Here is a 25,763-nt window from a genome sequence, read left to right on the forward strand (position 1 = left end):
TGTTCAACTTTTCTGTTTTTCCTCATCCATGGATATTGTCTTCCCAATTGTCTTGAATACACATATTTAACATAAATTAACTTATCTGCTGAAATGTCAAATTTTAAAAATGAAAAGATAAAATCATTTTAGCATTTGATTATCATGTGACAACATGCTTTATTTTTGTTGATAAAATGATATTGTTATACAAGATGGCCGCTATCGCTTAACCGGCTTGATGCAGCTGTTCCGTTCTCTTTTGTGCCGGTTTCATGATAGTTGTGCTTGTTGCCTGCCTTCGTCTAAGTTTTTGTGTTCATTATGTATTTGCTGTTCAGTTCGTATGTGTTTCTTCATCTCCTTGTTTTGGAAACAAGAACAATTAGACTTTTTCTCACCTGTCTTGCTACACTGCTACAACTTCCATTTGAACAAACCGCCATCACGTGATACTCGCCACTCAACCCTTTTATGCTGTGATGGACCCTCATTAATTCCTTCAAATGACCACTCCTTGGCTCTCCACACTACATTGTGCTCTAGACTAAACGAACTGGGACTACATTCATCATTACATAAATGTAAACAGAAGCGAAAAGAAAAAAAAAACGTTGTTTCAAAGGTGGCCGGCGAAGAACAGGAAGAAGAATTCCAGTTATCTCCCTTATGCCCTTTCCGGCGCGACAATTTAACAATTCGACCGTTAATTTAGATAACCTAATTCAAATCCCTATTAATTAGTCAACCTTAGTGTCAAATATCCAAGAGATACCTCTGCGTATTGCATTATTCAATGCACAATCAGTAGGACCACCGGAAAAGTGCACAGACATAGTTAATTTTATCAACGACCAGAATACTGACTTCTTTTTCCGGACAGAAATATGGCTAAACAAAATCAGGCGATGAGTCCAAGTGTGCGGATCTAACACCCACTGGTTACTCCATCAAGTCGTTCCCCCGTAATTCTCGCGGAGGTATAATTGCTGTCATCACAAAGAACTCCATGATCAAACGTCTTAACCACACCACAACATTCAACTTCGACCACACATCGTTTGAACTAGTCCAAGCCACACTCACACTGGAGCAAAGGTCAGTCCATTTTTTCTGCCTATACTGCTTTCCTCCTAGTAGAAAAAAACAAGCTGACTGAATCTCTCTTTTTGGAGCATTTTCCGAATCTCCTGGAGTATGGAAATTAGATAGGCGACAACCTGATTATTCTTGGAAATTTCAACTTTCACTTCCGGGAAACTCAAACACATCAAAACTCATAGATTCCATTAATGTTTTCAACTTCAAACAGTCAGTTAACCAACCCACCCATAAACATGGTCACAGTTTAGACTGGATTCTTCATAGACTTAGACTGGATTCTTCATAGACCTGATGTTAACATTCTAAGGTCCTCCCTGGTATCTCATGAAAATGCATTAGATGATCTCTGGATTATATGACATCTTGACGTATCAGTCCCTAACCCTCCACCTTTATCTGCTTTCCACCAGACTCACTATTCATTAGCAAATCTATGAAGCCCCTAAGAAGAATGTCACAAATATAGTCCATGCAGCGAAATCAGCCCACTAGACTACCAAGATCATGGAAAGTTCCAGTTGCAAAGAGCTCTTCGAATTTACTAACAAGCTAATGTCAAGGAACAAATCTACACCACTTCCAGCTACCTTCTCTCCAGTCGGCCTTCCGGACATGTTTGCAAATTTCTTCCGTGACAAAGTACAAACCATTAGAGATGAGCTTGACACCACAATTTCAATTGACTCTTCGTCACCATACAGTTGGGGTGCAGAATTTGAGCGGCAACCATTAGCAGAAATTGTCTCTATGGATTTCTTACGTACAATCCTGATGAAGAGTGCACCAAAGTCATGTGAACTTGACCCAATTCCAACAACCCTGCTACTTGAGTACTTAGATCCTGTATTGCCTTTACTAACTGATGTTATTAATACCTCTCCCTCATCCGGGGAATTCCCATCATTTTTCAAAACTGCCATTGTAAAGCCTCTGCTGAAGAAACCAATACTAGACCATAACGATTAAAAGAACTACCGCCCAGTTTCTAATCTCCCATTCATATGGAAAAAAAATCTTAGAAAAGGTTCTATCCCAGCTTGTATCTCATATCTGAATTCAAACAGTCTTTTTAGCAAAGTACATTCTGCATATCGCCCTTTCCACATTACTGAAACTACTCTTCTAAAAGTAGTAAATGACATTCTCTATGCTTTGGATAGTGGAAAGATTACAGGCCTTATCCTCCTTGATTTGTCTGCAGCATTTGACACAATAGACCATGATATATTACTTCACCATCTCCAGCACGTATTTGGCATTCATGATACAGCCTTACTGTGGTTCAAGTCCTACTTGGTCAACAGGACACAAATTGTATCTGCAAATGGAATACACTCCAGCCTAGTAGATCTATGTTGTGGTGTTCAACAGGGGTCTGTTCTTGGACCTGTTATCTTTATTATATACACTCAGTCGCTCTCAAGTGTTATAGATCATCATCCAGTGTCTCACCAATTGTACGCTGATACCCAAATATACAAATCTAGCCACCCATCTGAAGTTGATGCTACCATTCAAGGTGTACAGAGGTGCATTTCTGATGTGAAATCATGGATGACATGTAACAAGCTGCAGATGAATGATGATAAAACTGAGGCCATTCTGATTACAACACAAAGACTTTCTCATTCACATCCTTTACCTCAAAAGAAAAAACAATAATACCAGAAACACCAACATTAAATTCACACAATCAGTACGAATCCTAGATGTTACTCTGGACAGTACTCTCATGTTGCACCAACATGTCATGAACATATCCAAGGCTGCATATCTTGAGCTGAGACGCACCAGCTCCATTTGCAAATATCTTTCAGTTGATGCCACTAGAATACCTGTGTGTTCATTAGTACTTTCAAGACTGTACTATTGTAACTCAGTTATGTCTGGTTCATCTCAATATCTATTCCAAAAACTTCTAAAAGTTCGAAATACAGCTGCTCGGATCATACTTAGAGTACCACGATCAGAGCACACCTCCCCGCTGCTCTGCACCCTACACTGGCTATCCATTCGATCCAGAATCAAACACAAAATTTGTTCTCTGTACTACGTTTCACTGTCGGACTCTAGTCCAACATACCTATCCGACCTCACCCATGTGTACGCACCAGCATGATACTTACGCTCCTCTTCTGACAATCGTATACTCTTATTCCCACTGTGAAAACAAAGCCATACGGACAGCTTTCTTTTGCATACTAGGGCCCAGCAGCGTGGAATGAATTGCCCACCGAACTTAGGCAAAAAATCACAGTGATCACATTCAAGAGTGCTCTCAAAACTAACTTATTTCGACTGCAATAACACACTTAAAGACCTATTAATGTTTCCTACCTTAAATATTCTCAGCATGTTTTTCCTATTTTTTATATCATAGTGTTTTTGTTTGTAATCATATCATTATATATGATTTTTTTCTCTTATGTGTCGTCTAATGTTGTAAAGCGCTTAGAACTTCTAAAGGTTAGGCGCTATACAAAGACCTCATTACTATTATTATTATTAGTAGTATTATTGTACTGGTTGCAGTGGGGGTTTCCTGAAATATATAATTGCATACATTTCAACTAAATTTAATAAATTTCCCCTTAGAAAGAAAGAAAAAACAGTAATCAAAACCCCAACCCATAATCTGGTGTGGATATAACAACACTTGTCAAATTCATTAGGATTAAGTATGCACAGTCTGATCAGGCAGGTGCTGGACTTCTAAACTAACAAGAACAATCATGTGCTTACTAAGTTACTTTTTGCAATGAAATGCTATGATGCTGTTATTCAAAACATTTTACCAATGTCTCCACTGTTGCGTACAGTGATAATGCATAAAATAATGTTACCATTGTCATAATATTTGGTGCTCTGAAGATAATAAAATCAAAACAACTGTAAATTTTATCTTTATTCAATTCAACACATTTGCTGAAATTAACTATAAGAGTTATTTTCCTAGATTCCTTGCTCATATTAGGGTCTTTTCATAATACTGTTCTCATGCACAAACTGCAACAACACCCACAACCTTAAAACTGAAAAGATCTATGGCACTGAATACAGGTATTCCAAAGATAACACTTTAGTTAAAATGGGTGTTGGTTCATGGTACAAAGGTACTCAAAAGATGCTGTTTTGTTTTGCATGGGTATGTATGTCACAGAATGTAGGTACTCCAAGGATAAAGCTGTAGTTGGCATGGGTATTGGCTTTGTAGAATAGGGGCAGTCCAAGAATAAACATATAATTGGCATAGGTATGGGCTTTGTGGTATTTGGGTACTCCAAGAATAAACATATAGTTGGCATAGGTATGGGCTTTGTGGTATTTTGGGTACTCCAAGAATAAGCCTATTGTTGGTATGGGTATGGGCTTTGTGAAATATGGGTACTCCAAGAATTAACCTATATTTTGCATAGATATGGGCTTTGTGGAATATGGGTACAGCCATGAATAAACCCATAGTTAGTATGGGTATGGGCTTTGTTAAATATGGGTACTCCAAGAATAAACCTATAGTTAGTATGGGTATGGGCTTTGTTAAATATGGGTACTCCAAGAAAAAATCTAGAGTTTGCATGGGTATGGGCTTTGTGGAATATGGGTTCTCCAAGAATAAACCTATAGTTGGCATGGGTATGGGCTTTGTGGAATATGGGTACTCCAAGAATAAACTTATAATTTGCATGGGTATGGGCTTTGTGGAATATGTGTACTCCAAGAATAAACTTATAATTTGCATGGGTATGAGCTTTGTGGAATATGGGTTTTCCAAGAATAAACCTATAGTTGGCATTGGTATGGGCTTTGTGGAATATCCGTACTCCAAGAATAGACATATAGTTGGTATGGGTATGGGCTTTGTGGAATATGGATACTCGAAGAATAAACTTATAGTTGGCATGGGTATGGGCTTTGTGGAATATGTGTACTCCAAGAATAAACATATAGTTTGCATGGGTATGGGCTTTGTGGTATATGGGTATTTCAAGGAATGCACTTTAACGTTCATATGGGCTTTGTGGTATATGGGTATTTCAAGGAAAGCACTTTAACGTTCATATGGGGTTTGTGGTATATGGGTATTTCAAGGAAAGCACTTTAACGTTCATATGGGTTTTGTGGCATATGGGTATTTCAAGGAAAGCACTTTAACGTTTATATGGGTTTTGTGGAATATGGGTATTTCAAGGAAAGCACTTTAACGTTCATATGGGCTTTGTGGTATATGGGTATTTCAAGGAAAGCACTTTAACGTTCATATGGGTTTTGTGGAGTATGGGTATTTCAAGGAAAGCACTTTAACGTTCATATGGGCTTTGTGGTATATGGGTATTTCAAGGAAAGCACTTTAACGTTCATATGGGTTTTGTGGAATATGGGTATTTCAAGGAAAGCACTTTAACGTTCATATGGGTTTTGTGGTATATGGGTATTTCAAGGAAAGCACTTTAACGTTCATATGGGCTTTGTGGTATATGGGTATTTCAAGGAAAGCACTTTAACGTTCATATGGGTTTTGTGGTATATGGGTATTTCAAGGAAAGCACTTTAACGTTCAAATGGGTTTTGTGGTATATGGTTATTTCAAGGAAAGCACTTTAACGTTCATATGGGTTTTGTGGAATACTGATAGGACAAAGGAAAACACTTTACTTTGGATGGGTGTGGGTTTCATGAAACACTGGTACTCCAAGGATAATACTTTACTTTGGATGGGTGTGGGTTTCATGAAACACTGGTACTCCAAGGATAATACTTTATTTTCTTTATGGTGTGAGTTTCTTGGAATACTTGTAACCCACAGATAACACTTTATTTTGCATGAATGGGCATCATAATCACACTGTCTACATTTTTGTTGTTGTTGTTGTTTTTGATGGATCAACAGCATTTTGAAGCATACAATAGGCCATAAATGACAGAAGGTATAACTGGTGGAAGGAAGAATCCGGGAAACCCCAGACAAAACAACTGCCACTGCACTTACAAAGCTACTGACAAACTTTCTCACCTAGCCTCATTTACTGAATCTGAGACTCAAACCCACACAGTGATTTTGTAACTGTGAGTGCTTTAGACAAAACTGAACTTGAGTCCCTATCAACAATTTGTTTGTAAAATGTAAAAGCTGCTGAACAACATACACAAGGTTTTAGAATAAGGATGAATCCAGACACTTTTCATAACAATCAATGAGTATCAAATTGCTGAAGATCATATTAATAAATGCTTGAGTTTGCACTAAAAGCATTTCATGCAAGAAAATAAGGGAAGGTTGTATGTATCAAACCTTTACAAAACTGGCATGAAAATATATCCATAATTAAAATTACTCATGCTATATACTTATAAGATAATTCATAAAATAAACATGAACAGATGAAACAGATCATTGTCAAACAAATCAGCTTTAAATAAAATAGATTACATTTAACAGTATCATCATCACATGTCTGTCCAAGACATACCATTGTGTATTCCATCTTGTCTCGATCAATATAAAGTCCACAATTGAAACTGTCTTGATAAACTTTTGTAAATGTGCTCTGAAGTAATAATAAAATAAATGCCAGCAATATAAGGGTTTCATCTATCTCTCTTTTTCTCTCTATATATTGTCATATTTAATTTCTAATGCAGAGGCACATGAGGATCGCATTTTGTACCTGACATAAGCTTAAATTCGTTTAACATCTAAAAGTTATGAGTACATACGTACATACAAGCTTAGTGTATTGTCTGTTTTGTGATAGAAATCTGTCTTTGATTTTTAATCAACATCATGAAATTTGAACATTGTAATAAGATTTCATATATTTTGTTAGCATTTATTTAATATATTTTTTCAGCAAAGAAGACATTCTAAAATATCAATCTATACAAATGTTGATAACTGCCTATTTGTGGCAACATTCCGAAAAATCAATATCAATTAATGATTTCTTACCAAGTCAATTTTGTATTAGTTCTATTTTCATTCATTTTTAATTTAATCATTATAAATTGACTTTATATCTTCTACACACACCTGAAAATAGCATGTCGACTTCCATCAATGCTTTTTAGCATTTCCATTCGAACATTAATTGAACACTTGTTGTGTGGCTATGCTGGATATTTTTTACAACCGCATATGATGTAATGGTCATTTTAAAATGATAATACAAGAAAAATAAACGACTAATTTTCTCAGCCACTACCATTACATGAATGCTGCTGTCATAGCTGCAGCAGCCGCACATAGTGTCAGTATATTTTCTTGTCAAAATGGGAGTCTAGTTTCTTCTAAAAACCAGTCATGTTTTGTAAAGTATCTTTTCGTGTTGATCTGTAATGTACCAGTACTATTCAGTGACACACTTAAAACTAAGCTATAAAGTCAAATGTTTTGTAAATATGCAGTATGCAGCGAAACTCCAAAACTAAAAGCTTTCAAGTGAATAGTTTTCCGTTCATCTTCTCCATTATTATGCAACAGTTATTAGCTGACTGTTTTCATTAGAAAGAAGGCTATAGTCTCGCTCTTTGTCATTGTATTTTGTATGAAGAGGCATTTAAAACCACCCACTTCGGGAATTAACTGATACACACATTTATTTATTTGTTCATTTCCAGCAATGTTTGCTTATAATGAATGCATGTATTCTTACCTTAACAGGTAAGTAACTCTGCTTTTATAATACACACATATGGGAGTACGCCATGACAGTGTGGGTTTACTAAAATTCAATTTTAATGCCCAGAAATATTAAAATCTCTCACATGAATAGTTGTGTGGGATAATTATCATGTATCATGTTAATACAGTTCCAACAGCTATACTTGGTTCTATTTGCTATTTTATTATGATGTTGTCTTTTAGCAACGACACTGGTTATGTTGTCATTGATTATGGATCATGTTACTGTTGCCATTGATTATGTACCATGTTGTTGTTGGCATTGATTATGAACCATGTTACTATTGTCATTGATTATGAACTCTATTGATGTTTTCATTGATTTTGGACCATGTTGTTATCATTGATTATGGACCATGTTGCTAACTATTTATTCAGTAAACAGTTTAGCTATTTCCAAATGAATTTGAAAGAACTAATTATTTACACATTGCATGTATTAATTATTACATCACAATGACTTGTTTTTGACTATGGAACTGTTCAATTGTATGGTCATGACTTGCATTAAAGTAAGTGAGTTATCATTTGACTTTTATAAGACAACCTCACTTGGAAAATGGAACACATGTAGAGCTAGACTGACACAGATCTGCCATTGTATAAATGAACCGACAGATCTCAGTTTTTATGTAATCTGTTAGGGAAAAACGGTAAAATAAACAAGGCAGACTGTTATATGCCAGCACATTGTGTGATCAGGATCTATGTTGTCTGCAGTAGGTCCCAACTTATATGATAAGTAGATATACACACAAACCGACAGACAAATCAGGTTAATTTTAAGTTCATACCTGACAGTGTTCAGGTAAAACTAAGGTAAGTAGATATACACACAAACCGATAGACATATAAAGTTCAATATATGTTCATGCCTGACAGTGTTCAGGTAAACATAAGAAAAGATGATACCTTTATGCACATAACGTTAGTAAGAAAGTGTGAAAATAAAAGATTATAAGTAGTGAATAGGGGCACTAGGGCCTCAATGGGACTTAGCATTAAAAACACCCCTGGGCAAATATAGCCTCAAGGGAAATTTAATATGGAGAAAAATCGTGGGCAAATATAGCCTCAAGGGGAATTGAACATGGAGAAAAAAATCGTGGGCAAACCTAGCCTCAAGCGGAATTGAACATGGGGGGAATAAAGTGTGGGTCTGTCTAGGGACAAGGGGGCAATTGAACATGGGATTTTTTTTTTTTTTTTTTTAAATTTTTAAAAAAAGGGGTAGGCAATTGAAAAGTCATTCTCTTTTCGAGAAATATGGGTGGCCCTGAAAAGGGCCTTTGGGTTTATGTTAATATGCCCTTAACATAAAGGGTATCTGCGGCATCTTCTTGTCCTCAAGCTGCGTCTTACTCGAGGGCCATAAATCAGTGTCCTCTTGAGGCAACCTTGTCTTTCTACGTATGCTCTTCGTATCCACAGACTGGTGTCTGACTTGTCGACAACGGTCCACTTGGACCGGACATACATGAGCATGTCCGTCCTAAACATCATGGAAGACACAAGGGTGGATGATTCGACTGTGGTCCACATCTTGAAGCGACGAGAACAGGTGAATCAATGCAGTGAACTGCGCTTATTTATACGTAGAGGAAGGATTGAAACGGATTGAGTTCATTCACCAATCCGAACACGCGTGACAAAATTCAGTCAGCCCGCATCCAATCCGAAGAGAACAGTCTGTGACGTCATGTAGTCTATATAGATTCGCTAGCGCTTGTGTGTAGTCAATCTATGCGACAGTGATTCAACATGACGGAAACTCAGAAAACGATCCATTGGGGTGCACCAGCAGGGGAGACTGCCCAAGGGAACCCGGACTTACTTTCAGAAGAGGTAAATTGAGATTTTGTGGATTTTCTTACCTCGCAAGAATTTGTTCCGGAACCTTCGTTACCTTCTTCATTACCGCAAGTGGAGAATTTTAGACAGAGACAGAAAGAAGAATTGGAGAAATTTATACAACGACAAAAGGAAGCGGAACAAGCTTTTCTCCTACAGCAACAGCAGCAAGAAGAAGAGGTAAGAAAAAAAAAACAACAACAACAACAGCAAGAAGAAGTAGCAGCAAAGAAACAAGAGGGTGAAAATCAAACGGTCACGGTACTGTTGGACATTTTAGCGGAGTTAAGAAGTCTGAAACAAATGTATCAGACTTCTTTATTACGACCGAAGAGAATACGACCTTCCCGAGCTAAACACGTCAACCCTGTGACTAAGCCTACCGTACCACCCTTAGTGATTTCAACCCAATCATCCTCATCAACATTACGCAGTCCAGAAGTAGGCCTTGGCCGTGGCAAAGGCTTAAGGCAGTTAAAGTTGATTGGTTAAACTCACCCCTACACCAAAATAAAAAGGCCCTTTTCAGGGCCACCCACATTTCTCGAAAAGAAATACAATTTCAATTTGCCAATAACTCAAAAAAAAACAGCCCATTTTACCCCCTATAGTACGTGTCTTTGTATGAGTGCGTGAGTGTAGCTTCTTATTTTAAAATCAAAACTCAAAGACACTTACCTTATATCATTAATTTATTCTTTTATCCATTGTTACAATCCAATTCACAATTCACAACACAACACTTTAATAAAAAGTTCATTGACTTCTTCTGTCTCCTTGTTTAGCCTCTCTGTTTTTTAAATTTCTTCACCGTCACACTCTTTTCCTCTTCTTCCTCCTCACTTTCTTCCCTTCTTCTTTTCTTCTCCTGTTTCTTTTTCTTCACCTGTCTGCTTTCTTCCTCTGAAAAATCCCTCTCTTCTTCCGAAGATTCCCTCTCTTCCTCTGAAGAATTCCTCTTTTCTTCTGACTCCTCTTGTTTCTTTTTTGGGCAATCTGGAGACCAATGTCCTTTTTCTTTACAATAATAACAGGTATCTTGACTTTTGTCTTTTTTAGCCCCTGTTTTTGTTCTTTTTTGACGGTCTGGACACTCTGAAGACCAATGCCCTTTCTTCTGACAGATATAGCAAGTATCTTGACTTTTATCTCGAAAGGAAGGAGAGTAGTCCGTGTGCTGGTCTGAAGAGAATTTTCTAATGACACCTCGCAAAGCTCTGACGAAACGTTCGATTTGGCTAGTCTCTTCCATCGTTGTGCTCGACTTGAGAGTGAAATGAATAGTGAAAGGACAAGACACACACACCCTTTTATATACGCTGGTCTGCCATGATTATAAATTAGTCTATGGTGTTTAAACTTGAGTCATTTGACGTTTTGCACTCAAGATGAAACGATCCTATTCATTTGAGAAGAAAGAAGAAGAAAGTAAGAGGCAGAAACGTGATCTATCGCCTCGTACCAGAGCTGAAATCTTGGCACAAATTCATGCCAGTGATTTTGAAGAGGACATGAGTGAACCAGAATCCGAACCCTCTAAACCAAGTTCACCACCCTTAGTCAACCCTGAAAAGTACTATCACATTCGAGAGACGGAAAAGCGCTCCTCGAGAAAGTTGAGAACCACGGCTTACAAATACACAGTGAAGTTTAAAGATTTCAAGGCTGAAGTGCCGTTAGAGAAAACAGAAGTGTTTATCACTGGGGAGTGGGATTCTTTGCTCACCACACTCAAGCGACAATGTCAACCCAAAGAAGACGATCGCTTGAGACTTTCCATACAAACGACGGTTTGAAATCCCCTGTTTGGATCGAGTTTAGCACCCCTGCAGAATTGACCGCTTCTAAAGTCATGGACAAGATACAAAACGTACAACAATCTAATGATCAGTTTGACATCACCGATCGAAAAGCCACACTGGACATGACCCACGTCTCTCCTCCTCAAGGGACCGGACGCAAAAAGATGTTATTGGTGAACGAGCTTCATAGCATTTAGCGTAGCCTCGTCCAAATTCACAACCCTCAAGACCAGATGTGCTTAGCTCGAGCCATCGTGGTGGGACGAACCTATGCCAACAAGAACGACACGACAGAATGGAAAAGAGCCTGGAAAACTATTCGACAATCGGACCGAGCCAAACAACGAAACGAAGCAGAACTCCTGTTACAACAAGCCGGACTGTCCAAAGACACACCCTGTGGCATTCCTGAGATACAAAAATTGCAAGATGCCCTAGCTCCACGATACACCTTGAAAGTGCACCCTCAAGAAGTGCGCGGACCTCTGTTGTTTCGAGGCCAAGACTTTAAGGACGGAAAATACCTTCATGTCTATTATCACGATGAACAGTTCGATATCATTACCAGTATCACCGGATTCCTGGGATACAGTTATTACTGTGAGAAATGTGACCATGGTTATGATAATCGAGGGCAACACAAGCATTGTGGATTGAAATGCTCAGGATGTTTGGCCTCTTCACCCCGTCTGAGCGAAGGACCAGTGCCTTGTTCAACTTGTCTGCGCACGTTTGTCAGTCCTACCTGTTACCAACAACATCTGAAGACGCAAGGTTCACGGCAGAAATGTGCTTGTCAACTCCCGAGATTGTGCCCTACGTGTGGACAAGGCATATGTACCAATGCTGCCAAGGCATACGTATGTCGAGGAAAGAAAAAATGTCACATTTGTCACCACATCGTGGACTTGGAACACCAATGCTACGTGCAAAAATACCAACCTCCACCAGAGAAAGAGGACGGTCACAAGAAGAAGGGCAATTTCATCTTTTTCGATTTCGAATGCATGCAAGAGACTGGCATTTACATTCCTAATTTCTGCGTGGCTCATCGAGCGTGCGAGAAGTGCATTCAAGAACCTATCTTCAGTTATTGCCATCACTGCAGTAAAATTCCTGGAGGGCGTGAAAAAATCTTTCGGGGACCTAACACGTTAGCCGATTTTGCACAATGGGTCTTAGACCCCGTCGACAAGACGTGGAGCCAAGAGGAGGACATCGAACGTTACGGAGATTGTCATCGTCATGCCACGGTGATGGCTCACAATTTCTCCGGATACGATGGACAGTTTCTTTTGAGGTACTATACGGAACAAGGCACCGAGCGTCCTAAAGTGACTTTGAACGGAGCCAAAATCATTTTCATGCAAGTCGGACAAGTACAGTTTAAAGATTCGATCAGCTATTTGGCCATGCCTTTGAGTCGAATGCCTAAAACGTTTGGAATGACAGAAATGGCTAAAGGGTACTTTCCACACTTTTTCAATACGGAAGCCAATCAACACGCCGTTCTACCCCATTTACCTGAGGCTCACTATTACGACCCCGACAACATGCGTACCGAACAACGAGAAGCTTTCTACGCTTGGTACCAGGCTCACGCCTCGGACCCTTTCGACTTTCAGGAAGAAATGCTAAAGTATTGTCGTTCCGACGTGGACATTTTACGGCGTTGCTGTGGAAAATTTCGAGAACTGTTAATGGAACACGGAGGGGTCGATCCTTTGAAAGAAGCTTGCACCATTGCCAAAGCGTGTTCCTTAGTGTATCGACAACGATTCATGCCTGCAAACACCGTGGCTGTCATCAGCCCTCAAACGACCAACTTTGTCAAACGTCAATACTCGGTCAAAGCCCTACGTTGGTTACATTACTTGTGCGACAAGGAAGACAAGTGGATTCAGCATGCCCGCAACGGAGGGGGTGAAAAGACCATCCGAACGTATTCGGTCGATGGCTGGAACTTAGAAAACCCCAAGATCGTGTACGAGTTTAACGGTTGCTTATTTCACGGATGTCCCGTCTGTTACCCTGACCATAGCACTAAAAATCAGTTTTTACAACGAACCATGGAAGACTTGTACCAGGACACTTGTCAGCGGCGCCTAAAGTTGGAACAGGAAGGATACCAAGTGGTGGAAATGTGGGAACACGAATACGATCACCGTTTAAAAATCGATCCCGAGTTTAAACGTCTCGTGGAAAGTTACAAGCTGATGGACCCGCTGAACCCGAGGGATAGTTTGTACGGAGGAAGGACCAATGCCACCTGTTTGCTGTACCAAGCCGACGAAGAGAAAGGAGAAGAAATCAAATATTTGGATGTGTGTTCGCTGTATCCCTACGTGTGCAAATATTGTCGCTTTCCTGTAGGGCATCCGCAATTGTTAACGGAACACATCGACCTGAAAAACATTCGACAATACGAAGTCTTGATCAAGTGTAAAGTTTTGCCTCCCACGAACCTATACCATCCCGTCTTACCTCACCATTGTCAAGGCAAACTGATGTTTCCATTGTGCCGTACTTGTGCCGAAACGTGCAACCAAGATCAGCCTTGTCAGCACACCCAGGAAGAACGTGCCTTGACGGGAACCTGGGTCAGCGTAGAATTGTTCAAAGCTCTGGACATGGGATACCAACTGTTAGAAGTGTACGAAATTTGCCACTTTCCCAAGACACAACAGTACCACAAGGATGATCCCAGTCAGAAAGGCATTTTCGCTGACTACGTGGATGCCTTTTTGAAACTGAAACAAGAAGCCAGCGGCTATACTTCCTGGTGTCACACTCCCGAAGACCAAATATAATTCAAAGAGAAATACTATGAACAAGAAGGCATCTCTTTAAACCACATCGAGAAAAACGAAGGCAGGCGATCGTTTGCCAAAGTGATGTCAAATTGCTTGTGGGGTAAAATGGCACAACGACCGTGTTTACCCAAGACGGAATATTTGACAGAATCTTGCCGCTACTTCCAGATGATTCACGACAAAACCAAATTCATCAAACACGTGGACGTCGTTCGAGAGAATTTGATCTTGGGCAATAACGAAGAAGATCTGGACCTTGTACAAGACGACCCTTTTGGAAATGTCATCATTGCAGCTTATATGACAGCCCATGCTCGCTTAAAATTGTACGAAGCTTTAGAACTGTTAGGAGAACGCGTCCTGTACTTTGACACGGACAGTTGCATTTACATCCATCACCCGAGTCAACAGCACCCTAACATCGAAGGAGACCGTTTAGGAGCCTGGACAGACGAGCATCCCGACGACAAGATTCTAAGTTTCGTCAGTGGCGGTCCCAAAAATTACGGCTACGAATACCGGGACAAACAAGGAGAAATACACACGACGTGCAAAGTGAAAGGTCTGACTCTGAATTATCGTACCAGTCGTGTGGTCAACTTTGGGGTATTGAAAGAAGCCTTGCAATCGGGAGAGGATGGAAACTTTAAAGTGACACCTATCAACCGAACAAGATTGTACGTTTAGCCACTCACCACATCGTCAGTCGACCCTTGGAAAAAGTCTGTCAAATCGTGTACCAGAAGCGAGTGCGACTACCCAACCACTTTACTTTGCCGTATGGACACGTTGGTATAAAACATTGGTTGTAAGAGGATAGTCACCCACCAGAAAGATGACTTCGCCACAGCAAGAATCGAGTGAGAAACCCGATGAGAACTCCAAGTTCAAACTCTACCATTTTCCAGTCTTCTTACCTGACTATTGTGATTGTGCCCGTCGATTGGACACGTTTCAGAAATGGCCTACGGATAGGGAAGGATTACCTTCTTCGCATGTTTTAGCTAGAACAGGATTTGTCTACTTGGGACCTGAGTCAGGATTGGGATACGAGGTACAGTGTTTCGCTTGCGGACTGAAGTTACGAATGGATCTATGTATCTATAAAGATTCAGCTATTCTGGAACATACTCGATGGTCTCCGCACTGCCCTTACCTTTCTATTGCCTTTCCACCCATTACACTACGGTACAATTATGACGGTACCTTAGATACGGTACCTTCCAAAACAAGACATAAAAAACGTAAAAAAGGAAAGATGTACAAGCTTGAGACTGCATTGCGACTAGTATAAAAAGGGGCTATGGTCAAGATCGATAGTTCATTGGGACTACCAAGACCGAGCAAACAAGATGAATACTTTCAGAGAAACACGAAACAAGTTGTTTAGAAAGGCACAATTCAAGTGTGAGGCTTCGGAAGTGGAATGCGATTGTGAGCCTTGCGATGGGTACGATGCTGTACGTTGTGACCTTAGCGATGCCGTAAAGCATCGTGGGAACTTTGTTTTCAATACCCCTATCATGGAAAGTGATGCTGTGCGTGTCAAACCTGAGGGATGCGAAAGCGATGCCGCTCGTCCTCTTGGACATTTTACTGGGTTTCGTTTTAAAGGGGAATGTTCACCTTCACGTCTACCCCCCTACGGATGTCATCCAGCCCTGAGCAAACTCCTGTTCATGTCACCCAACCCTCATCGAAACGAACCTGTGAAAGACGAATATTCGTTTCCTGTGCGTTTGTCGGAATACTGCGACTTTGAAAATCGTCTTCAATCGTTCAAAGGAAAATGACCTAAGTATCTGGGAGGACCGACCCCTGAAGAATTAGCCAGAGCCGGATTTTTCTACTTGGGCGAAGGAGATAAAGTCAAGTGCTTCAGTTGCGGTGTGTCACTTCATTACTGGGAACCGCAAGATTCGGCCTACGTTGAACATGCTCGATGGTCATCGAATTGTCATTACTTACCCTTAGTGGGACCGAGACATTGAAGTAACTTACCATAATCTGTTCATGGATACTTTACAAGAGAACATTCGTGCTTTGCCTGTGGAGTTGAGAGAACGCATTTACCGAGAGCTGGTCAAAATACAAGTGAAACGTAAAGAATAATTACATCCGTTACGTCACCGGTGTTTGAACCACTGGTACCTGAATGCTATACAAGGACTGATTGAGTTGAAAGTGTTCCATTGGACAGACATTGATCAACGACCCCCTGGTTTTAAAAAGGAATGGTTTGGTATTGACTATTCTATCTACTACATTGTAAACGTACTGCATCGAATTCCAGAGGAAGAGTTAACGAATTACCAACATCTTGAACACAATGTCAGCTTGGTCAAAGAGGAAACTTCTGAACGATTTGTAACGTGTAAATTAGTAACTAAACGATTTAGATTCGACAATGAATTGAAAACATGTCTGTGCAAACAGTACATGTCTTGTGTCTAAGCAAAGAGGATTTAGTATGACCTATTCATGGATACTTTGCTGGAGAACATTCGTGCCTTGCCTGTGGAGTTGAGAGAACGCATTTACCGAGAACTAATCAAAATACAAGTGAAACGCAAACTCAAAGTTATTGAACCGTTTTTAAATTATGTTTTGTTTCAAAGTATAAGAAGACAGATTATGAGTGGATATTACATCAGGCACAAAGGTAAACGAGGCTATTGGCCACCACCCAAGGATTCCAAAAACAGTGTATATACTTATGGATACTTTACAAGAGAACATTTTGGGCTTGCCTGAGGAGTTGATAGAAAGGATTTACCGAGAGCTGGTGAAAATACAAGTCAAACGTAAAGAACAATTGCATCCGTTACGTCACCAGATCTTTAACCACTGGTACCTGAATGGTATAAGAGAACTGATTCGTCAGAAATTGTTTCAATGGTCAGACATTGTTCAAAACTTTGAGGTCGCCAATGATCGACATGTTCATAATTTTGGTTACTTCGACATTCACCTAGTGTAACGCATTGAGGAAGACGAGTTAAAGGATTACCAACATTTGTTACGTGGAATCTGCTTAGCGGAAGACGAAACATCTAGACAAACTCTGACGTTTCGGTTACAGTATGCAAGATTTAGATTCCCTACTGAAGAACGAAGATCTCTGGCTAGAAAGTACGTGTATTGCATCCGAAAAAAAGAGAATATAAAAACAGGCTGCCATGCAACGACTTATGTCACATGTCATTGAACAGATTCCGTGGAAGGAACTCAATGACCATATTCAAACCGTGAATCATTACCATCGATTATTACAAGAACTGTATCCATTCAATTTGGGTCGACAAGTGGTGTGTGTCTTAGTGACTTGTTTTCTGGGATTTCGTTTACCAGCCGATTCTTTGTGGACTCTTTACGATCAGTACTTACCACCACAATGGCCTTAAATGGTCACGAAAAACTCCTTTTGCTCAAAGCCTTGCGTTTTCATCTGGATACTTCTCGACCTCAACAGGAAAAAAAGATTCGTCAACTTTTAGCTACCCAAGACGTGTATGACGATGTGTGTGTAGCTTGTGACTTACATCCCCATTGGACAGATGTCCGTGCCTGGAAAGAATGGGATTTTGAGGCTTGCACCCAAGAAGTGGCCCAGTATGCACGAGAGTTGTTAAGGAAAAAAGTTACTTTTCAACCCGTGTTAGTGACGGTGCCAGAAGAACCCGTCACCCAGAACGGGACTGTCGTGGACAGGCCTGAAAGACCCTTTCGGGAGGACACTTGTGTGACCTTACCCCCTACTATAGAACTGGTTAGAACATTACCCAAAACATGTTGTTGTACCGACACTTGTGTTTATTCCACGTTAATGGTTATCATGTGCCTTTTGTTCTTGTACTTAAGTCCTTCACCTAGTTCTTCTGTGCAAGATTTACAAAAACAACCCTTGTGGGTGTGGTGTGGAGAACGTGTGCCTAAAACGCAAATCGTCTTTTTCTTCCAAATCTTCGTGACGTATTGTGTCATCGGGGCAGCCATTGCCAATTTGAGTTTGCAACAAGGAGACAAACAATTGTGGACCATTTTATTGAGCAGTTGCATCGGTTACCTGCTTCCCAATCCCTCCCTGAAATTCTCCTCGAACGGGAACCACGGGAACCTTGTGTCCAGTGCCAGTGCCAGTCACCACTCCAACAACAACCACAACGACCCTATTTTGGGCGGAGACACTTCTCTGACGTCTAATAACCCCTCGGACAGCCACAGAACTCTGGAATTATGAGTCACCAAAACCAATTTTACTTAACCTTACCCAGCGACAGTTCTATGGAGGTGTTTCCCCACAACACGTTGTGCTGTTACACGGCCAAATTACCTCAGGCCATCCCCTTAGATCACGAAGCCCATTGGGAAGTGGCTTTAGTGGAAATCATTCACCCGACCCAAGTCCTCAATGTCCTTCCCAATCAAAATAAATTTGATGTGGAAGTTCATGACGAGCAAGTGCAACAGCAGTTGGACGCCAATGTCAAATATGACAAGAAAACCTCTGGCACAAAAAATCAAAAGTCGACTATCTATCACTTGTTCATTCTCCCATGCTATTATTTTAGTGGTCAACATTTGGTCAACACCATAGGGACCAGGTTTAATGGCGTGTTTCTGAAAGCTTTGGAGTATGTCCAAAAAAGTGTCACCCTGGAATACCACAAAACAGCTGGTCGCTTCCTGATGAAATTTCTTGAGGGGGGTAAAATCATGTCTTTCTTATTTTGTCCTGAATTGTTTGACATGTTGGGCGGAGACATGAACATGAGAATGACCATGATGAAGAAAAACGAATTACCAATCCTTCACGACAACGAGTCTTTTACCAAGTTATTTCGTACCCCAGTAGAACTGAATCAAGGACTGAATTTGATGTTCGTGTATTCCGATGTGGTGGAGTACAACGTGGTGGGACACACCTCTGTACCGTTACTGCGTGTCATTCCTTTCAAAGTGGATTCTGCCACGAACGCTGACGAGGAAGGTGGAAACACTTACCACGTCCACCTCGAATTTGTACATCCTCACTATTTGCCTATCAGCAAGTCGTATTTGGACACGGTCAACATTACTATAAAAGGAGATCTGGGACAAACTATTCCATTCACCAAAGGAAAAGTCACGGTGAAACTCCATTTTCGACTCGTAAGTCATGTATCCAGTGTATTGAGGGGTTGCTCGACAGCGAGGACACGGTTTAGGAGATATGTTAAAATCGGCCTTTCGTTCGGTGGCCCCGGTGTTGAAACCGATGGTGACACGCGGATTGCACGCCTTGAAAGATGCGGCACTGACACAAGGCAAAGAATTTCTCCAAAATGTCATCATCGACAAACAAAACCCTAAAGAAGCCTTCATGAGGGCAGGCAAAAATATCTTGCTGCAAACGGGCAAAGACATTTTAGGCCGACGAGACACACCTATAAATGCCCTGCACGCTACTGAGTCAGGCATTCAGCAAGGACAAGGCAGAAAGAGACGACCAAGAAAATACCCTTTCACCAGACTTCAAGCTAGAAAGGCCAAGAAAAGAAGAACCGTTCGAGACTTAGACGTCTTCGATTATTGAGACACAGCAACAAAAAATGATGCACCGAGAATCTTGCGCTTGTTCCAAGTCGGAACTGGACCTGTTTGCCATGCCCCCCACCATGATGACGATGCAAGAATCCCAATGGGTGGAATTTCACCCCGTCTCCTCATTGACCGATTCCGCTCCCATCGAGTTTGAAATCAAAGGACAGCCCGAAGATTACATCGATCTGAATAGCAGTTACTTGTACTTGAAAGTGAAAGTGATCGAACCACCCAATACTAACATAGACAATGATGATGTAGTTGCTCCCGTCAATAATTTCATGCATTCCTTATTTAGCGAAGTGGATTTGTACTTGAATAACAAACTAGTCAGCAGCAGCATGGATACTTACCCTTACCGTGCCTACCTGGAAAATCTCTTGACGTACGGAAAAGAAGCCAAGAATATTCATCTGGATGCTTGCGTGGTATGGAAACCTGACCAAGCGACTAGGTTCAACGGCATTACAATTGCTGGGGATGCTCAAAATTTATCGGGATTTGTAGAACGACGAAAGAAAATTCATCTAAGTCGTAGTTTAGAACTGATGGATCGCTTGCATTTGGACATGTGGTTACAAGAAAAGTATTTGTTGAACGGGGTGGATATCCGCTTGAGACTGAATCGCAGCAGTGCCGCTTTCCATTTGATGGCTGCAGAAAATTCCACTTACAAAACCATCATCCAAGAAGCCAGACTCTACGTGCGTCGTGTGGAAGTGTTACCTAAAGTGGGAAACGACGTCAGTCAGACGTTGAGCAGAACGACCGCCAAGTATCCGATACGAAGAGTGGAAGTGAAAACGTTCACCATTCCTGCTGGACAGATATCCACGATCGAAGATCATCTGTTCCAAGGACAGTTACCCAAGCGTTTAATCTTGGTATGGTCAGGAATTCAGCCTTCAACGGACTCTACCAGGAAAATCCTTTTCAGTTTCAACATTACAATGTGTCCAAGATCGAAGTCAGTCGCGATGGCAAGACCTTGGGTACCCGACCTTTTGAACCTAACTTTACCCAGAAGAATTATTTGAGATCGTACTTGTCCCTGTACGAAGCCACGGGTCAGTTAGGAACCAACACCAGTCACGGCAGTACGTACGAGGATTATGCAGGAGGCTATGCTTTGTGGGCTTTTGATTTCACTCCAGACCAAGGCAGCGACGAGGGACATTTCCACCCTATAAAATCCGGCCAGATTCGTGTGGAAATTCAGTTTGCAAATCCACCTCCAGATCACACAGTGAACGTCCTCCTGTATGCCGAATTCGATAATACCATAGAAATCAACAGTTTGAGAGAAGTCATTCTAGACTATTAGAAGCCATGGAAGACTGTTGTCCCTCTTTACAAAGTGGAGAAACTTTGGACATGAAATGTGAGGAGACTGTGGAAGAAGAAGTGATCATGATGAAGTCAAGATGGCCAGAACAAGAAGCCCATTTAGTCTCCTGTTTTGCCAAACACTTAGTGGAAAAAATGACGGAATTGATCAAGAAAAATTGCTATGGATGTCAAAACGATCATCCCAGTCAAATTCAACAGGATAAATGCCTGATGCTGAGTCAAGAAGAAAAATTGGACGAGTACCTGGACGAGGCTTGGAGTCTCATCTCGGACGAAGACGTGTTGCATCAGTGGTATAAAGACTTGCGTGAACATTCTTGTCCACCATTAACCACTCAAGAGATCCATCGTATCGAAGCTCTCCTGAATCAGAGTGAGGAGACGAAACGAAGAAACGGTTATTTGTCAGACATTTTCAAGCAAAAGGTCAGGATACGGCTTCTTGGAATCCTATCGTCTGTGCTAAAGATGAACTCCCTCATCGCAAACCTCAAGACCATCTAGCTTATGTGATTAACACGGACGACAGTCATCTCCCAGGAACCCACTGGGTAGCCGTTTACTTTCCTCAAGAAGGATGTGTGGAATATTTAGATTCGTACGGATTGCCCCCTTTGGAAGACGATATCATCGACTTTATGAGAAGAAATGCTCAGACCACCCGATTCAATAATGTGAAATTACAAGGCACAGATTCCTTGGTGTGTGGACAATGTTGCGTGTATTTTCTGCATCATCGCAGCCTGGGCTATTCCTTAGAACGATGTGAAAGTAGATCGATGGTTCTGTGACCATTATGCTTATCTTTTGTCTCAAGCTAGGAAACGTAGTGTCCATCAATGGCCTAATGATTTCCAACAGTGGAAATCACAATTTCATTCACAACTTTGTCAGCCCTGTTTAAAGTAGAGTGTGAATTGAAAAAAATGTTTGTGATTTGAAAAAATGTTTGATGTTATAATGTTGGATTATTGTTAAAAAATGTTAGAGTTGTTGTTTAGTGTTAAGTGATTTTTGAATAAAAATGTTGTGTTTTGAAAAAATGCCTTTGTCTTTTGTTTGACTATAAGAATGTTTGATTCATGCTCTTTAATTTCTTACTATCCCTCTCATGACACTCATTGAACGTTGCGGCTCGAAAACCGTGGAGGGATGTTTTTCTTCACGTCCGCGTTTTGACTTTAAGAACCGGGGAAATTTCCAGTCTAACCATCCATTGTCGACTCATCCTCCTACGAAGATGTGCTCCAAACTAGCTAAGCTAAACGAAGCCTACGTGAATTTGCATAGGGTCAGACACAGTCTGATACCGAAGCCAGAAGAAATAGAGAATGTGAGAATGTTAAAAGTCACTGAAGACCTGATAGAAGAGCTCTTCAGAGAAGAAGTGAACAGGGAGAAAGAAGAATGGACAGAGAAGTACAGACTTCAGAGACAGCAGCAACAGCAGCAGCAGCAACAACAACAACAACAGCAGCAGCAGCAACCTGAAGCTGACAGAGGCTTTGTCGATTGTCGTATCGACACCAAAGAGTTCTTCTTCTCTTTCCGAAGAAGCAGACCTATCGCCAGAAAGTCTATCCTCAGAGGACATCGCATTCTTAGAAACTAAAAGATTGCCATAGCAAACAAAAAAACAAAAAAAAAAAACCCAGCCCTTTTCAGGGCTACCCCAATACTCTAGAAAAGAAATAACCATCAATTTGCCAATGTGTGTAGGTAGAGTAGTGTGAATATAAACACTAACTCTTTTTTTAATAGTGTGAGTGTATGTGTTTGTGTGTTTGTGTGTTTGTGTTTGTAACAGCTCACGTACGTTGGTGTGGATAGTAGATTAAGATGATTTTTTGGTGTTTGAGGTGTGGGAGAGTAGATTTGGGGTTGGATTGGATTGCTTTGCGTATGTGGATAGTCTATTGATGTGGTTAATGAAAAAAAATTTTTTAGAATAGTGATGGGTAGTATAAAAAAGTGAGTGAGTGTTTCTTTTAGGTCCGCGCGTTGTTTTGGTCATGATCTAGGTAAGATCAATTTTATGTTTTTAGGGGGATGTTTTCCATCACGTCCGCGCTTTCACTATAAATTGAAACTCGCTGGACAGTCTAGCTACCCTGTTCATTCGTTGACAAAACAATGAATACCAGAATTGTGAAACTGCTAGAACTCCTGAAGCACCTGGAATATGCCAGGCGCATACTAAATGAACTGGCCGCGGAGGCCATTGTAGAAGAAGCAAGAATGAAAGAGGAGGAGGAGGAAAGAAGAAGAAAAGAAGAGGAGGAGAGAAGAAACAAGGAAGAGGAGAGAGGAAATTTCAGAATCCCAGAGAAAGAAAATTGGGATTCTGAAACCACATATCCCGCCTCTGCACTCCCAAGAAGAAAGGTGAAAGGAGACTGGGGAAGAAGATGCGTGTGTGGCGCCAGGCCAGGAAGGTGCCATCATTAGATAGGTGCATCTGGAGTTCAAAAAAAAAAAAAAAAACAACAGCCCTTTTCAGGGCTACCCAATCCTCTAGAAAAGAAATAACCATCAATTTGCCAATGTGTGTAGGTAGAGTAGTGTGAATATAAACACTAACTCTTTTTTTTTTATAGTGCGAGTGTATGTGTTTGTGTGTTTGTGTTTGTGTTTGTAACTGCTCACGTAAGTTTGTGTGAAAGTAGATTATGGGTTTTTATTGTTTCTTAGCGTATGTGGAGAGTATAGTTTGGGTTTTATTATATGAAATGAGAAAGTAGGGGATGTTTTCCTTCACGTCCGCGCGTTGTTTGGTCATGATCTAGGCAAGAGCAATTTTATGTTTTTTAGGGGGATGTTTTCCTTCACGTCCGCGCTTTTCGTATAAGAACCCACAGTATTCGTCGTTCAAACCATTCTACAAAGAAGATGGCTTCGAACCACCTTGACAAAATGCAAACATTGCAAGACGTTTTGGACAATTTAGGAATGATGGAGCAGATGTTAGTGAGACTCAATGAAGACCACTATTCTTATAGCCCGCATAGAGTAAAGATGGAGATTAACAACTTAAGAAAAGTAAAGGACATGATAAGTTGTGTGATGAAAGAAATAAAGGAGGAGAAGGAGGATGAAGAGGAAAGGATAAGGATAAGAGAATGGAATGAAAAAATTGAAAAAGAAGAAGAAAATGAGAAGAGGAAGAAAGAAGAGGAGAAGAAGAAGAAAGAAGAGGAGGAGAAGAAAAGAAGAGAAAGAGTGTAGGAGAGAAAATAAGAAGTTGGTGGAGAAAAAGAAGAAATTAGAAGCAGAAGAAAGCAAAAGAAACCCAAAGGCCCTTTTCAGGGCCACCCACATTTCTCGAAAAGAGATGACTTTCAATTGCCTACCCCGTTTTTTTTTTAAAAAAATTTTATTTTTATTTTTTTATTTTTAAAAAAAAAAAATCCCATGTTCAATTCCCCTTGTCCCTAGACAGACCCACACTTTCTTCCCCCATGTTCAATTCCCCTTGTCGCTAAAGTGACCCACGATTTTTCTCCATGTTCAATTCCCCTTGTCGCTAGAGTTGGCAACGATTTTTTCTCCATGTTCAATTTCCCTTGTCGCTGTATTTGCCCACGATTTTTCTCCATGTTAAATTTCCATTGTCGCTGTATTTGCCCGGGGGGGGGGGTCTGTAATGCTAATTCCCATTGTCGCTCTAGTGCCCCCATTCACTACTATCAGGTGCACGCTTAAACATTTTATTATACTTGTTATCGTCTAACACGAAGACCACTTCCTGTTATTAGAATAGCAGTTATATTTTTTTCTTTTTGTAACAGAGGTATACCAACCAACTCTGCTAGTCTTTTATTTGCAGCTTGATTTATTATTTTACTAACATGTGCAGGGATAACATCGGTGCTGGGGTTTTACTGGTGGCGATCTGCGTATTAGTCGGTATTGCTTTTGGGGCTATCCTTCTGAATAGACCCTGAACAACATCACCGAGTCCATCACCGTAGGTAATCGTGAATTTATGAACCTGACCAATACAAGTCCACATTGAGCACTATGTATGATCATCTTATTTTCTTGTCACTGATCTAATTGCATACCCTCAATCACTGCGCTAATAACCATCAACGATTTCATCAATAAGGGACCGATAAACATTATTGTACACGGTACCGACTGTAAATAATCTCTGCCTAAAAGGAGCTGCTTCATTAATGATTTCCGGGGAATAATTGCCGGCTCATCTTCTATCAATCAGAGTTTCTAGCTGATCAGCAGGGACATTACTGGGGCAACGTTTATCGGTCAACGCAAGGCTATTTTTGTTTTTGTTTTTACACTGCCAGCAGCAGACCATTCTTGGTTTTTTGCCTGGTTGTTGTAATACTGGCTGTGGTTGTTGTAACCGTTCAAGATAGTTATCTTTTCCATTGATAAATGCAATGTATTTTGCATCATTATTTTGGGCCTGATGAACTCCGTAGTGTATGCGATCTATCCATTGTACCATTATTCATGATCTATACATTGTACCATTATTCATGGTCTATCCATTGTACCATTATTCATGATCTATTCATTGTACCATTATTCATGATCTATACATTGTACCATTATTCATGATCTATCCATTGTACC

This window comes from Sinohyriopsis cumingii, unplaced genomic scaffold (assembly GCF_028554795.1).
Source record: "Sinohyriopsis cumingii isolate HCF-2022 unplaced genomic scaffold, ASM2855479v2 utg000131l, whole genome shotgun sequence".
NCBI classification, from domain to species: Eukaryota; Metazoa; Mollusca; class Bivalvia; order Unionida; family Unionidae; genus Sinohyriopsis; species Sinohyriopsis cumingii.